Raw genomic sequence first — 17,744 nt, forward strand, 5'->3', positions numbered from 1 at the left:
AGAGAGAGAGAGAGAGAGTGTGTAAGTGAGTGAGAGAGAGAGAGAGAGTGAGAGAGTGTGTGAGTGAGTGAGAGTGTGTGAGTGATCGAGAGAGAGTGTATGTGAGTGAGTGAGTGAGTGTGTGTGAGAGAGAGAGAGAGAGAGAGAGAGAGTGTGAGTGAGTGAGTGGGAGAGTGAGAGTGTGAGTGAGTGTGCGAGAGAGAGCGAGAGTGTGAGTGAGTGAGTGAGTGAGAGAGAGAGCGAGAGTGTGAGTGAGTGAGTGAGAGTGTGAGTGAGTGTGAGAGAGAGAGAGAGAGAGAGTGAGTGAGTGAGAGAGAGAGCGAGAGTGTGTGAGAGAGAGAGAGAGTGTGTGTGAGTGAGAGAGTGAGTGTGTGTGAGTGAGAGAGTGAGAGAGAGAGAGTGTGTGTGTGAGTGAGTGAGTGAGTGAGAGAGAGAGTGAGTGAGTGAGTGTGAGAGAGAGAGTGTGTGTGTGTGTGTGTGTGTGAGTGAGTGAGTGAGAGAGAGAGAGAGTGAGTGAGTGAGTGTGAGAGAGAGAGAGTGTGTGTGTGTGTGTGTGTGTGTGTGAGTGAGTGAGAGAGAGAGTGGCAATATTGTTCACCTGACAGTCATGCCAATAAAGCAAATTGAATTGAATTGAATTGAGTGTGTGTGTGTGTGTGTGTTGCCTACATCTGAACACACCTGCAGCCGATAGGGCCTAATTAACGGTGCCAGTGACGCAATGATGGGACAGAAATCAAATGAAAAAAAGACGCAGTGCCAATTAATGGGTTTAAACACAAAAGGGAAAAGTGGTGCCAGCTTCATCAAAAAAAATAGGCTAAAATCAATTAAATTTAATTATTTAATTAAACTCGAGCCAGGATAAATGACACTGTTAAAGAATTAAATAACAGAAAACTTGACACATTTTCTTCCCTATCTGCGCACATGTTATCTGCCACCAGCCTGTATTTGTTATGTTTTTTTATGTTCATTCTATGTTTATTTCCCTTATTGTAAAGCAAACATTTCTTGTAAGCTGTGACATTCTTATTATTAGCCTACTTTATTCTCTTATTTGTCTAATTCTTAATTTTAAATCCTCTCCTTGACGATTTTTTCCACATGAATCAGACCCTAAAATAAATTGCATTTCCCCCCCTTTGGTGTTTATTTGTATTCTCCTTTACGTGTATACTCTCTGGAATCCCTCTTATAGTGTGGGAATGGTGCTACAGACACACGTTTATCATTTGCCCTTAACTGTGTTTTCAATTAAACTGCTTTGGAGTTTAAACTTAGACGTTTGAGAGAAAGTAGGCCAGTAAATAGAGAAGTTGGAACAATCACAGCTAAGCAGCCTTTCAATAATTTGCTCCAACACAGTTTCTTGGAAATTGAACAAAAATGCTGCAAATCTTTAGTTCAGTAAGAAAACAACAAACTTTCTGTCAGCCAACCTTCAACCCAGCTCATCTGTTTCTATCACAAACACAGTGACAGTGTAGTCCAACATTTCTCCATACATACAGGGACCACTTTGACACATTTGTGTGAAATAAAGGAGCCAGACACGCACTAATAGATTATCTCTCCAATTACAACTGGGAGAGATTAGACTGCATTAAAGACAGAATGAAAGAAAGAAAGAAAGACAGAAAGAAAGCAGGACTAACAACAGGCAACACACTCACTTGCTGTCAGATGGGATTCAAGCGGGGAGCTCTCCTGGGTCCTTTAGAGTTGTTGCACTTGGATCAGTCTGCTGATTTTTGTCTGCGAAACAAGCCTCAAGTGGTGTGTGTGTGAGTGTGTGTGAGTGTGTGTGCATGGGTTCCCTGCGGCGGACACCCTGCTGGACAAAATGTCAGCCTTCGGCTTTTTCCTCGCTTCATTTTTTGGCACCCCTGCTGGTGAGCGCCCCTGCTGTCGGGCGCGTTAGGAGAGACGCTCACCTTGTGTCCAAGGGGGGAAACCCCGTACCTGGTTTTCAGTGGAGGGAGGGCGCCCTCTTGTGGTTCACCACATGTAATGCTCTGTCAGGTTTCTGACCAGAGATCCCCTGACACAGTTTAGTACACTTCACATCCTGTTACATACTAACAATATAATATAATATTATTATTTTATATTATATTATAACATAATATAATATAATATAAAATAATATTACATTATATAATATAATATATAATATAATATACTATAATATAATATAATTAATATAATATAATATAATATAATATAATATAATATAATGTAATATAATATAATATAATATAATACTTATAAGAGAAGATTAAGCAACTTCTTTTAGAAGCCATGTCTAAGTAATATAAAAGGCCCTTTTCCCAGCAGCCATGTTGACATGTCATTGCAGGCTAAACACAGGTGTAATGTTCTTTATTTATATTTTTATTTATTTTATTTTTTGTATTTATATCCTTTATATAACCAGGTTAGTCCCACATTGAGAGTAAGAACCTCTTTTCCAAGGGAGACCTGGCCAAGACGGTCAGCAGCGAGAACACAAAGTTGCAGACACAGACACAAATAGAGATGAAATACAATTCACAAACACTAAAAGCACTAACATTTGCTTTAAAAGAGAACTATCTAAAGACAAATGGGGGGACAAAAAAGAACTTTTCTGGGAGTCAACTGTACAACAAGGGGGCTAAAAACATTGGTATGCCATAGAGTCTGCTTCTAAAGCCTTCCTTTAAGATTTAGAAATATTTAAATTAATTAATAACACTAATGATGGCCCTGTTCCACTTAGGTGGGCCAGGGCTCTGGTTTTATGTTTGCTGGCTCATTGGAATGGTTTGGACACACTAAACAGAATGGGCCTTTAGTTAATGTTATTAATTACACCCTGTGTTTACCCTGCTATCACATGTCAACGTGGCTGCTGTGAAAAGGGCCTATATAGACCAGGCCAGCATGCACAATGCCTGGACCCTGATATCAAAGCAACTAAATGGAATTCAGCCATCATTAATTTCTACATTAATTATGATCTACACATGTGCTTTTCCTATACTGTGACAATTCAAAATGTCTTCAGTGAAAAAGGCCTATATGCACACATTTCTGTCCTAGCAAAGAAAAGCACAGGTGTTACTATTAACAAAACTAATGATGCCCTGTTCCATTTAGCCCTGCAAGTGAGCCAGGCCAGCATAGACCTACACAATAGTGCACTACCACTGAAACACTTAAATGGAACGCAGCCATCATTAATGTTATTAGTTGCACTTTGACGAGTCAAATTCTTTGCTTTGAGACATTTTTCTCACTTCAAATTATTACTCTAATCAAAAACTTCCTTTCGGTCATAATTGCTCCATGAATTAGGCTATAGTGGTGGACATGTGGGTATACACAACAGGATTTGTATGTAATCTGTTAAGCACAATAATTATCAACGCTTGTGCTGGTGAATTAAAGGGATCACATCACACTGTTGTATTTTCATTTTGATTTGCAATTCTACTTTAACCTCTTGAAACAGGATCATTTTCCTCAAGAGTCTCTTCTAGTTTTAAAAACATTTTACACATTATAGAACATTTCCACACTGTGCTGTACTCTGTTCCAAAATTTCACTGAAGAAGTTGCTTTAATTCATTAGAGTATTAAATTCATGTCTTTATGGCCAAATTGTTAGATCAACTGGAAACAATCTTAAAGTGTGATGAGTCATTTTATGAATGTTTTACCACCCAAAAACTCGTACACACTTTAGAATCTTGACCAGAACGTAACACAATGGGTGTTTTAACAATGTTGCACACGATGCATTTATATTGATGCACCCTCTAGTGTGTACAGCAGATTTCAGCACGTTTTAATGTCTTTTGAGGTATAAAAATGCTCCGGTTATCTCTGACCTCTTCAGTCTGTATCCAGTCTTCAAACTCTCAGCAGAGATCATATATATACATATACATAGAAGCTGTGGCATGTGGCTAACATCACTATCATGCTCTTCAACCACTGTAACCACATACACATTATACTGTATGTTAGGGAGCAATTCACTCATTCATATGGACAAAAATAGACAACCACATGCCATTATCTGGAAGAAATGAACAATGTTGTCACTCACTAATGTGGATGAATTATTACTTGGCATTAAATGTCATCGATGTGATCACATTTCATGTGCACTAAAAGTTTATTCAGCAAGTCACACATGCTCATGACAATACATTGTTGATATGGATTGTGGTCCAGACACAATCTGTCAACCCAAAAGTTGCTCTTAACTGATCTATGAAGTATTAATCAATTAAACCAATTATTAATATGTCCATTTGTCAGGAAGAAGTACTCAGATGTTTTACTTAAGTAAAAGTAGTAATACCACAGTATAGGAATACTGTTGCAAGTAAAAGTCCTGCATTCACAATCGTACTTATGTAAAAGTACAAAAGTATTAGAATCAAAATATACATAAAGAAAAATAACTCATTATGCAGAATGATAAATTTCAGAATAATATAATGGGATTATAATTATTGATGCATTTACTTGTAAGCATCACTTTAATGTTGCAGCTGGTAAAGGTGGGGTTGATTTTAATATAATAAATAACAACTCATTTGTTAATTACATTTTGTATTACTAATCTGAATCTGCAAAGTAGCACTGGCAGATAAATGTAGTGGAGTAAAAAAGTACAATATTTGCCTCAGAGATGTAGTGGAGTAGAAGTATAAAGTACCACGAAATAGAATTACTCAAGTACCTCAATATACTTAAAGCTGAAGTAGGCGAGATTGGAGTAAATATGATTAAAAAAAGTTATTTTTATAAAACGGTAGCTATATCGTGACAGTAGTACATGAAACAGGTAACCTGAAAAAAATCCTGCGCCTCTGTGTCCTCCAGTGTCCTCCAGTGTCCTCCGGTGCTCCTAACAGCATCTGCAAGATTTCACAGACCGGAAGAAAACAAGCAGTAAGAGCTGATCTGAGGTCTGCTATCCATCTGCTGTCTATGAGAGCCGGCTGTCAATCACTCACAAACTCCGACCAAACGATCAAACTAGGCCGCGCTGATCAAAAATGAATCAATATTATGTTACGTTAATGCCTATTTCTCGCCTCAAATGTTTTCAGAATCATCTTATAGTGCACTGTTTAGCTGTAAAATGAGAAAGTTTGTGACGCCACCGCCATTGTGAAATCTGGTGAAGGAACGCCAAGTTCCGGTCACATAACCGGAGCACAGCCAATAGGAACGCTCTCTCAATGAAATGACCTGGGATTGGTTAAGCCCTATATTTTTGAAAGCCTGAAAACAGAGCCATGAGGAGGTGCAGAAGTCTAGTTTTCTCTCAGAACATTTGAATTACAATATGCTGAAAGGTTATTATTTGGAATTTTTGCCCAAAGATGCCAAAAATATACTGCCTACTGCCACTTTAAAGGTGCAGTGTGTAGGATGTGGCATACAGTGGGGAGGTTGCAGAGTGCAACCAACTGAACCCATTCCTGCGTGTCAAGCGTGCAGTAGAACTACAGTGACCGATGCGAAAACGTGAAAACGTGAAGGGCCCTTTCTAGAGTCAGTGTTTGGTTTGTCCGTTCTGGGCTACTGTAGAAACATGGCGGCCGGCTCCGTGTAGAGGACCCGCTCCCTAAATTGATATGTAGGGCTCATTCTAATCTAACGAAAACACGATTTTTATTTTCAGGTGATTAAACACTAAAGGAAGCATACTTATTAATATTATATTCCATTTCTGCCACTAGATCCCCCTAAATGTTACGCACTGGTCCTCCCACAAACCCATCCACCTGCCTCCCACTGTGACAGTGCTGTTCGTCACTGTTCTGCAGCCTCCCGCTGATGCCCTTCAGTTCACCACTGAAACAGAAACGTGAAACACACTGCTCATCCAACATGCCTTTACAGTCAGCGGTAGAGAAGTGGGCCAAACACAGGGGGCACGGTGGAACCCAACCGACTGATAATTAGTTGCTGCTAGCGAGAAGCCCAGAGAGGATGGGAGGGTGGTTATAGAGGTGGGGTTTGGGGGGAGGAGGGGGGAAGGTTATGGCAGGGATTTGGGGGGGGAAATGGGAAAAGGAGGTCAAAAGAAAGAGAGCGAGCGCCGAGGGCACTTCAAACGACACTAAGGTCCCGTGTAAAAATAAACAGCTTGAGCCCCTCTCAGCACACCCCCTGTTTATAACGACAGCCGCTTGGGGAACCCCGCCTGTTTACTTTCCCTCTGCCGACTCATCTCAAGTCGGGACGGCGTGTTGGCGTTATTGTATACATCCTCTCACACACTCACTCGCTCAGGGGCTCAGCTGCCACTCCACTTCAAAGACCCGAGGCCTGAGTGGGAACGGAAGAGATATTAATGGGTATAATACCAGCATGTCCTTGTGCAATGTGTGTGTGCAGGCCTAGAGTCTCTCTCTCTCTGTGTCACACACACACTTCCCTGGCTTGGGGTGTGCGGTATCAACATGTCAACATTAAGGAAAGAGAGCTATCAATAGCTCTTCTGCCAGTATTATTGTCCCATCCATCATTTTGACATCCCCCCACTGAAGGTGGTCTCTTCCCAGCTCACACTGATGACTCAACCGCAGAGAGTTTTTAAATGAGGATACCTTGAGGCCGCAGCTAGGAATCTGCAGTAACCCAATCTGCAGTCCCGAAGACTCGGAGGATGTGTGTGTGTGTGTGTTACTGTTGACTTGCTGTGGGATTATTTTTGGGTTAGCTGCTTACATTTGACAGCAGCGGCCGTCCAGGATGACGGTGGGAAATTGGCTTTCCCACTTGGTGTGTAGTGCATGTGTGATTAACCCACAGAGAGGGAAAAAAAATCCTTGGAAGTATGTGTGTTTTTTTACATACATGTATGCATGTCTGTGCATTGAGAGGAGGGGGTTCAGGTACCTCTCTGGTGGTATTTAGACCCTTCATTTGTGTGGAATCCAGCATCATTATCCCAAAGTGTTGCCAGCTGGAAGCGCTTGGGAGTTCCCATTTGAACTCGATGTGTGTTCTGAAGACGTAGAAAGAGCCGAAACGCTCTTAATGAACGCTCACGTTCTGGTTCTCATTCCGCCTTGATATTCATGAGCGGCACAATCTGGCACTGTCTTGTCGATTAGCTAATAAATTGCGCGGCCACAACAATGCCACCCAAGGCTACAGAGCCTCTTTTTGAATTAGTTGTAATCCAGTGAGCTGGAAGTGGATGATGGGAGGTTCAAGTCAAGCACACTGATGGTAAATATCTGCAATAAATTAGAAGAGAACTTTAGATTATTCTGTTTCTCCCTCTTGCCTAAATTCCTCATTATCAAAAATGGTAATTATTAGCAGTTCTGACTGGTGGGTGATCTAGTTGATGCACTAGTGGCACTTGGAAAGAGTGAACACAAAAGAAACTGGTATTCTTAGATGTGCTGCCAGATGGCCACCAGAGCACCAATGTTCTTTGCCTTGTAATTGATAATCATATTAATCTTATGAAGCTCTTGGGATGTCAGTCAGTCCACCACTTTGGTAAAGGTTGAAATATCTCACTCACATATTCATAAACTCCAGAGGATGAATCTATACAACTTTGGTGATCCTCTGACTTTCTCTAGCTCCACCAGCAGGTCAAAGTTTTCATGTGTTTTGTGAAATATCTCTAAACCTCTATTGGATGGATTGGAACGACAATTTGGTACAGATATGAACAGACTTTGGCGATCCCCTCATTTACTCTAGCACCACCATGAAGTTGACATTTGTAGTTTTCAGCGAAATGTCACAACTACTGGATTGCTATCCCACTTTGGTGACCATCAAGTGAAAATAATGATTTGGTTTAATCACAAAACACGTGCAAAACTAATGACAAACATCAGCCTCAGCTGGACTCCATCTTTAGTGGTAGTTAGCATGCCGACATGGTAAATTAAGAGTGACCAAGGTAAACAACATCTGCATACAAGCTCAAAGCACCGCTGCACCCAAGTGCAGCCTCACAGAGCCACTGGAATGACTTAGTCTAGATCAACTACAATCAGTTTACATGCAGAAAGCAATTAAAGAGTTTTCTAGGCTATCCAACCTGAATGACAAAGTTACATTTATGATGAGTTAATTAGAATGTCGGATTATAAAGCGACATGTGCTCCCTGCCAGACCAAGGATGTGCATGGTAATGTGGCGAGGGCAATAAGTGGAGAATGAGGGAAAAACCCAACACCACCCAATTGATAAGGCACACACTCATTAATGACACAAGACAGGCTTGTTTTCAGAATCAACCAAATATTTTATTGAATTAAAAAAAAAATCAAATAGGCAGGGACTGGAGCTGCTGGGAGGAAGGGATATTAATAGCCAAATGAAAATAATAAAAATGGTACTTTTATTACAATTTTGATCTAAAAAGGCCTTATTACAAACTCCAAAACTGTAAGACAACTCTTAGTCGTTTAAAACTGCCACTCCAACATTAAGCCAGACTGGGGGAAACTGAGCGGAGGCCACTGGTGAAGAGGCAGACTATACTGAGGAGGGCCCGGGGGTGCTACCACCTACTCACTTCAGGTGCAACACAGCAATCCTCACAGAAAAAATGGTGCAGTCTACATTAGTGGCCCAGTGCTTTCCTTGCATGCTTACCTCACCACAGTTGCTTATAGCCTCCCAACAAGATGGCGCTCTGCTTCACTAAGAGAAAGGGAACTAAGACAAAAATAATCAAAAACAAAGCACTGTGCTCATCCAACACATTAGCGCAAAGCTAGAACAGAAGGCAACCATAAGTATGCAGTGTAAAAAGGCTGATTTGTGCATCAATTTAACTCCATACCTGTAATTACAAACACTACCAGCCACAACAAAGACAAAGGGCCAAAAGAGTGAGCTTAGGCCAACAGGTGCTTTATATAATGTGGCCCTAATTAAGGAATCAGTTGGAGGAGGAGTCAGGCCTAGGTCTGCGTTCAACAACACTACACATGATACTGTATTCACTTACACTATATTTAACAATCCTTTAAACTGGTTTAAAAAGTCAATAAAAGGTCAGCTTCTTACTGCTCATCTGGAACCACAGATAGAGTGGTCACACCACATTCACAGTAAGAGATGATACAATATTTCACCACTAGATAGCAGTATTGGTCTAGTTTGACATGTTCTTCCACCTGTTCCAGGTCAAAAGTATGAGACCATTGACCAAGGCCATATCCAGAAAGTCAAATATGGTCAAAACTGACGCCAGGGTAAAACATTCAGACTTATTCCAGGTAGTTCCTGTTGCTGCCGTGATAAAAAAATAAATTTATACGCAGTGATTTAGGGTGTCTGTCATCAATATGGCACTCTGCAGGTGTAAATCCTTAAAGATAAATAATTGTTTCTTTGGGTTTACCAAAACATGAAAAGGTAATGGTGGTTTATGAGAACTATGTCCTGGGCAGATTCTAAAGTGACTTTTTTTATCCAGCTTCAGCAGGTATATATTGATGTTTTCTAAATCAATAATCTTGAATATAGTCGACTCTTTAGTCTATTTGGTGTTGATGTTTTCTGTAGGGTTTAAGTCTCAAGTATCTATGGAGAAAAAGTATTCTTTGTCAGGCCCAGTGGTCAGCTTTCCGTAGTCATTTCCGTTCACAAAAGGGCTATTTACCTTCAATATGGTTTGCATAAGCTGTAAGGAGGCTCGGGGTGGGTCAGTAATTACAATGCAACTCAAAACCAGCCCTCCTATTACTAAAAAGGATTTTTTCTCTCTCACTAGCTGAATAATATTAAATGGGCATAATGGGTGGTATGACTCACACTCTTTTTCTGGGAACATTTTAAAGTCTCTGTTATAAGATAACACAAATTGACTTCTAATGTTTAGACTGTGGTTTTGTTTGAGGGGATTAATCATAAATTAATTTCACTCACACAAAGAGAGTATGACCTACGTCTTAAGTGGCGCGTACAAAGTTTTGGGTAACACTATGGGAAATTCACTTGACAATTGTCCGGCCAATTACTGGAGTATTACATTGTGTTGTTCGTTGTGGTCTCTTTTCAGTGTAACATGAACCATTCCTAAATGAGACTAAATGCCCTCTGATTCAAACAAGTTCATAGCAGTGTTCCCATGGGGTCAAACCTTGTGCAATCTGAGCTGAAAAGCATCCCATTTGGCTCTCCCTTTACATTCAGATCCTATTGACAAGTGCACGCAGGCAGGCATGCAACAACACACACACACACACACACACACACACACACACAAACCTGCCCCCCTTTGAGTCTAAACCTCTATAGCCGTATATGTCCATTCCCTAATTGGTGGTTCTTCTTTCAAAGGAGTGATTATGTGTGTATGTGTTTAGAGGCGTCCTCTCTGTGCAAGGCGTCTCGATTCAGTCCATCTCCAACGCCAGAGGGGACAAAAGAGGCACCCGTTCCTCCTCTCGGGGCGAGGGGCCGTTGACACCAATAAATCCCCCCCCTTCCACTTCCTCCCCGGTGTGTTGGGGTTATGTCAGGAATGTCCTGGGTCCTATTGTCCCCCTGGTGCTCTGTTTTTGGTAACCCATCACCAAGCATTCTCTGCCGCCTCCTCCCTCCCCCTTACACACCACCACACATAGACGTCCACACCCCCTGGGCTGTGTGTCCCCTGGTCCCTCACTCTGAATAGACCACCTCGGCTGAATACGACAGACAGGCAGGCGTCAGGACATCAGGTTCAGCGGCCCGAGTCGTGCACGGCGGCCCGGCGGGGAGAATACAGCCAGTTATGTTCACCTGTTTGGTTCCCTCGCGCTCTTTGTCTTACGGGGAGAAAGAAAATAAAACAATGGCCCGAGTGTTTTAGACTCCGCTCTTAATGCCTATTTTGTCCTCTCAGTGGGATCGAGTACGCTGCCCTCTTCACCCCTTTTCATAGTGACCAGTGTTAAAGGACACATTCATTTGATACTTTTACACTGTTATATATCAAAGTTATTCTATCGTATGCAACCTGTTTCATGCACTTCTACTTAAGTTAATGAATTCCTACATGTCCAACAATGCATGTTGACAGAGAATAGGGTTGAAGTATTCAGCTGTGAGTTATAAAGAGATAAAGAGATCTCTGTGACCGTGTGTTGGATCCATAGACTGTATATAAAGATGGATGACATGACAGCTCCCCAAAAGTGAAGTCAAAACATCTCGATCGCCCCCTGGTGGCTGGCTGCAGTATAGGTCAAAAAGCCCGCCTCCTCCATGTTAGTGGATGAGGCATGGGTCAAACTAAAAAAGTACATGTCAAATAATATTTTCCCCAAAAATGATTTCTGTCATTTTAGATAGTTCTTATCATACTGATGTATGTTCAAGTATTCATTTTTTTGAAAAGTTTGGTTTTAATTAGTTATTTGATGTTATAAAAAAGTGGGTGGGACGTCATGATTGACAGCTGTGATTGACAGCTGCTCTGAGTGAAGTAGTTGCAGCCGGAGCCCCGGGAATTGTACGAGAGACGAGATGTAACTTTAACTTTCCATAACCGTCACAAGTCTGTGTAATAGATGTGTCAATTTGATCATAAATGTAGTTATAGAGGTATTATAGTTAGCATCTTTTTGCCCAAACCGCTGCTGTGGTGCTAACATAGCAGCTAGGTGGCTCATGCTACCAAGCTGCAGCCGTGCTTGGCTTGTGATTGGCTCGGGCAGGTGTTGTGGGCGGGACCTCGATACGTGGTTCCATAATGCACAGACTCTGGCTACAAATGACGTCAAAATCTCAAGATGGTAGCTCCCATATGCATAATATTTTGGCTTCTCTTTGTGGGAGAAAGTGGATACGAGTCGTACATCTTTATATACAGTCTATGGTTGAATCCAACACGGAGAGTTTAATGTGCTAAAAGCAACAAATAGACTGCACCAATTTGACCCAGGATTTTTACACACATTGGCTTTAAAGTGGCACAAATTATTCAACACATAGCTAACATGTCTTACCAGCAGCCAACAGATTCTGATCAATTGAGTTTACCATTGATGATATTGGTACATCTGCTTCTTCTATAATGTATTTCACCCGGTGTAATAATGGCTACAATATTGACTCCACTGATCAGAGGCTTTACTGGAAATGTCAACATGACAACACATTGTTTCTATCTATTCATCAGCAGGGACACACATACACTGAACAACAACATGGAAAAGTACAGCACTATTATGCAAGATTGTCTTTTCTCTTCCGAGGCTGTGTGTACATAATTTGAATTTTCTATCCCCACGTAAACGTCCCTTCTCTCTCATGTAATTCATCTCCCCAAGATCCATGCCAACAAGTTCGAGATAAACGTTAATTACCTCTAAATTCAGGTGGTACAGAAACAGGATAAAATACATAATAAGAATGAAAGCACACACACACACACACACACACACATAAGCCAGGACATTATTATAAAACTAGTTAAAATGTATTACACATAGTCCTTTGATAGCAGCCGCCTCATTCAATGTTGGAGCACTACCTTGTTCATTAAATAACCTAATTGCTCAGGGGACAGAGGATTAATTGGACGTACTTTTTAATCGTGGGGTCCTACCTTTTTTTTTTTCTGACTGCTTAAGTGGAACCGGTTATGAAGAGACTGAGCAGAATTACTAAGGATTGAGTTTAAACTGATGTCTTTACACGGCTCAGCAACTGACATGTAATCATGACCCATGACCCTGCTGTCTATCACTATCATGCACTGCAGTTTGTTTGTGTGTGTATGGTCATGTTTTTGCATAGTTCGCAAGGAAGAAAAACCCAAGCAAAGGACAGGACAGTCACCAAGTATGTCCAATTTGGGCTCTATCATCTGCAACTTCGTCATCTCCCTCACTCTCCTCCTCCCTCGCAAACCATGCTCACACATAGTGTACACACATTCCCAAATCTCCTTGGTTGCCACATGTCACGCATAACCATTCAAGACATCATGTGTCCATTCATTGCGAGCCCTTCGTGCATTCATTCAACCCCTCTAATAGCACACGCACACTCTCTCCTCTCGCCTTATTTTTGGCTTCGAGCTCCAATTTGCAGCAGAGGTAACATCACATTCTGCTGGTGCTGCTGCTTCCTCATGTCACCTGGCTGCATTAGAGCATCGCTTCACTGCCAAACCCCAAATACCAGAGGTTTGATTTGTTGTTCGGTGGGGGCGATGTATGTGTTTTCTGTGTGTGTGTGTGAGGGAGTAAGAGGGAGTAGGTGGGTTGTACACATGTTACGAAGCGAGGCGCCATTGCGGCCTAAAAAACTATTAGGCTCTGTAAATACACACTGTGGCGAAAGTAAACATTCTCAGCATGCCATCTAGGCGCACAGAGGGGTACTGGGAGACAGCCGCCGGACAGGCTGCGAGGGGGAGGTGTATGTGTGTGTGTGTGTGTGTGTGTGTAGGGAGTACAGAAGCAATCAGTGAGCTGAGAGGAGATGGATATGGAAAATATAGAAAACTTATGAGTGTGTATATAATCGAGGCGGCGCAATCACGATCGAGTTGAGTAGTCAGGTAAACAACTTAAAGATGGTTTACCTGTGTGTGTCGTTATGGCGACCAGAGACCAATTAGGTATCAGGAGTGCTCTGGGAACACCTAGTGTTTGCGTGGGCTGGCGATGAGTGCTGTCCAACTCTAATGTCTGTCCTGAGATGTGTGTGTGTGTGTGTGTGTGTGTGTTGTGAGTTTGTTCCTTGTTGTGCTCACTTTGCCGGAGGCCGGTGGGGGTCAACGGGACTAAAACAGTACCAATTTTGTGTCCCATTTGACAGACAAGCCGGGGTTTCTGATTTTAGTTTGATGAGGTAAAGACGGTAAAGTCAGTAGTGGTTAATGGCGTATTTGTGTCCATACATTTTTAGCCCCGGGGCAATAACACTTTCACAATTCACAGTCTGTGACACCGGCGTGTACCGGACACGCTCCACAAACTTTTAATGCCTATATGTCTCCTGATTGGCGAGGAGAAAAAAAAAAAAAAACACGATAAAAAAGTAAAATTAGGCCGTTCTTAAAGGGATAAAAACACGGCCATTGATGCAAAGGGACTATTTTCTGAATGTTGGCAATGGGAGAAAGCACAAGTAACCATGGAAACAGAGCTCAGAATATGCACTATTCCCAGCCCCGCGAGCGCCACGCCACCCACAGCTCTATTTTTAGGCCTCACTTTGGGCTTACAATATCTGTTACATCTAACAAGAGTTAAACTGAGTAATCAGCAAGCATGACTACAGAAATGTGACTCTGACACTATGCGTCTGATTAAAAGGGGAGCAGCATAAGAGCGTATAGGGCAACCAGGCTCTTACTGCAGGCTTTTGACTGCATGCTGTGTGTTCAATGGGAGCTCCAAGGACACATGGAATACAAATAAAATGGACATAATTTATCTAATTATTACTCTTAAATTCACCTGCATCAAGTGTAACATTGTAGATTAACATATAAAAACAAATAACTGTGTGCATGGAGAAATGTTTCAAGGAGCCTGGATAGTGAAGGTCGGGTCAACTTTGGCCTTTTGTCTGTGCTTTAAGCGGGAAAAGCCCTGCTTGGCATCACAAGCCGCTCTTCACACTCTTCAGATTCGCAGCATACCGGAGACCTTTCAACAACCGGTGTTGAGAAACTAAGATTTAAGTAATACAGTCCTATAAATGTACTCTTTGTGGCATCGCATGCATTTCCAGTCTGCTTAATTGTCAGAAGCGCCGCTTGTTCGGCGTTGACCAGGAGTTTGATTACAATCACCTGTTATTTGACTACAGTCACCTGTCGTTTGCCTGCAAAGATGGCCGTCGTGTTGATGTAACGGCATGTTATGAATTCAGTGCTGCTGCTGCTGCTGCTGCTGACTCCAGGTCAGGTTTGCGAGCTCTTGCAGTGATGGATCGTCGACGTCAGGACGACGCGACTGATCTCGGATCGGTCTCGAAGCACTTAAAGTGGTCCTTGAAGAAGTTCCCATCTTAAACACTCACACAGATAAAAACACTCACATTTCAGGCATAACTTTGGTGAGAGAAGAGTGTAATTATTAACCAATCAGGGCCTCGCGGCGGTTTAGAGAGTGACCAATCAAATGAGGACCACCAGGAAGACTGTGAAGAATCTGTGGAAAACACACATCCACGCACTCGTGCACCATCACTGCACACATACACACTCTCTTATATACATGTCTTCTACAAATGCTCAACACACACACACACACACACCTCCAGACACCACAAGCCGGGGGTTGGTGGTCTGAGGGAATGCCGGGTATCATCTGCGGTGACTCCATTTATGTCTGTGTATCTATGTGTGTGTGTGTGTGTGTGTGTATGTGTGCCCTCCCTCCCCTCAGCGCTCCATCTAATACCCTGTCATCATCAATAACCTCAGCACTGCTGACTCACTGGCTTTTACAACCATGGGGTTTGGGCCTTACTTACAGCCACAGACCCTTGTCTCCGTCTCTGTCTGTTAGCCTGCTGCACACACACACACACACGCCAGAGATGTGTGTGTGCATGTGTACTTGATTGTGTGCAATCAGCATACATCGCTTACTTGCACACTTATGCTTCGGCGTAGATCTACACAGGTACGGATGTGTGTCGTTCACGTTTGCTCGATCGAAAGTCACCGCAGACCCTTTTACCACCCACCAACTGACGCACCCCAATCATTCCCACAATCCATCATAATAATTGAGTCTCATCAGGAGACAGAGCCTCATCATCTTCACCACAAAACTTGCCACCCCTCCCCCCTAACTCCTCCTCCTCCTCCCCCATCATCATCCCTATCCTAATTGTCTCCAGGCCTTTATTTAATCCTCCTTACAGGCTGCAAATATGTGCTTTATCTCGTATCCATATGACGGTTTAACTACACCAAACTTTAGTACTGTGGGGTCGTCGTAGCCCATTTTGTCAGAGGTCTATGCTGACGAATGTGTCAGACTATAATGATGATGATGAGTCTGACGGGGTGAAGGCCACCACACTCTTGACATTTTTATGGGCAGTATGTGAATGCAGGCTGCTGCTCTGACGTGTCAGCGCCTCACATGCGGTGCTCTGATGGTGTCGATGGGGAGACGTTCTCTCACTTTTCTCAGCGTTAACGCGTCAATCAAAAGGTCTGTCTGCAGCCGTGGGGATTGTAAATTTACATCAAGTGAAATTTTGTGATGACACTTGATAGAATGAAAGTGTGGATTTTATGAATGGTGTGAAGTTGTGACAGTCATTTTGAATAAAGTGAAGATAGGAGTTTTTCCCTGCAGGGAGTTAGAAAAAAAAAAAACGATTTAATCTATAACCATGTTAGATGCTTCTATGTTAAATGGTTTCTGTTTCTAGCATGGGATTATTTTAGTGCAGTGGATTTGAGCAAATAACCAGGGTAAGAAGAAACTCAGACACTTTCAGGACAGTGATAAAATAATAACCCCAGAATATGTGATTTAACATATGTCTCCTGATCTTATATCTAACATTTCTATCAGGTTAAAACACAAAAAGACAAGTCTTAGACCTCCATTTAATGTGAGAAGATCTACTTTTTTAATTTAAAATCTGGCATATGATAAGGACTGGAGTGATTAAAGTATGAATGCATGTCAAATTGGGGGTATTTCAACTGAATTAAGCACTTTGTTGAACATTAACATTCATCATTTTTTGCTGAGGACCCCCCTGGACTCCCCCTCAAGGACCACCTGGAGGCCCTCGGACCCCACTTTGAGAACCGCCCGATCTGACTGGCTGGCATGGGGTCTGTTCCTCAAAAAGGTGCGCACCTAACTGGCTGGAGCCAGGGCGGGCGTATTGCCTTTCACACGCTTCTAAAATACTCTCCGGGCAGAGCCTGAAAGGGTTACTGTTTCCCAAAGTGCCTCATTCTGCGCAGTCGAGAGGGGGCGGCTGAGTGGCGCCGGAGAGTCAGAGACGCACTTTCTAAAAAACCCCGAGACATCATCAAGAAAGAAGCTGACAGTAAGGAAAGCAGCCCTCCTCCTCCTCCTCCTCTTCCTCCTCCTCCTCCTCCTCCTCTGCTTACCAAATCCCCCTCAGTGGTTCTGTCACAATAAACCAGGCGGCAAGTGTCAAAACTGCCCGCAAAAAAAAAAAATGTCCACATACTAAACTATGACTTTTTTTTTTTTTGACATACTATTCTACGACTTTTTTATTTTATTTTTCTGACATACTATACTATGACTTTTTTAATTTTTTGACAAACTATAATATAACTTTTTCGCCATACTATACTATGACTTTTTTTATATATATATTTCAAACATACTATATCATGACTATTTTTGATCAGACTACACCGTGACTTTTTTATTTTTTCACAAACTATACGATGACCTTTTTTCGACATACTATACTATAACTTTTTAAAAAAATTTTCCACATACTATACTATGACTTTTTTTGACAAACTATATTATGACTTGTTTTACGCACACAAAGATGCGCTCAGTGGAAAACACTTCGGCTGCTTTTTAGCTCTCAGACATTTAGTCATAGGTCTGTTGAAGTCGTTGATTGTGTTTAAAGAATAATATAAACACCATAAATAAACCCCCCTCTTGCTAGTTAATTTCCCAGGCGCGTTTAATTGGCCATATCTCTCTTTAACTCTGCAGTCTCTCCAATTAATAGTCTGCTAACGTCAAAAACAGTTGACCATTGTTTTA

The sequence above is a fragment of the Sebastes umbrosus genome, chromosome 20 (assembly GCF_015220745.1).
Source record: "Sebastes umbrosus isolate fSebUmb1 chromosome 20, fSebUmb1.pri, whole genome shotgun sequence".
NCBI lineage: Eukaryota > Metazoa > Chordata > Actinopteri > Perciformes > Sebastidae > Sebastes > Sebastes umbrosus.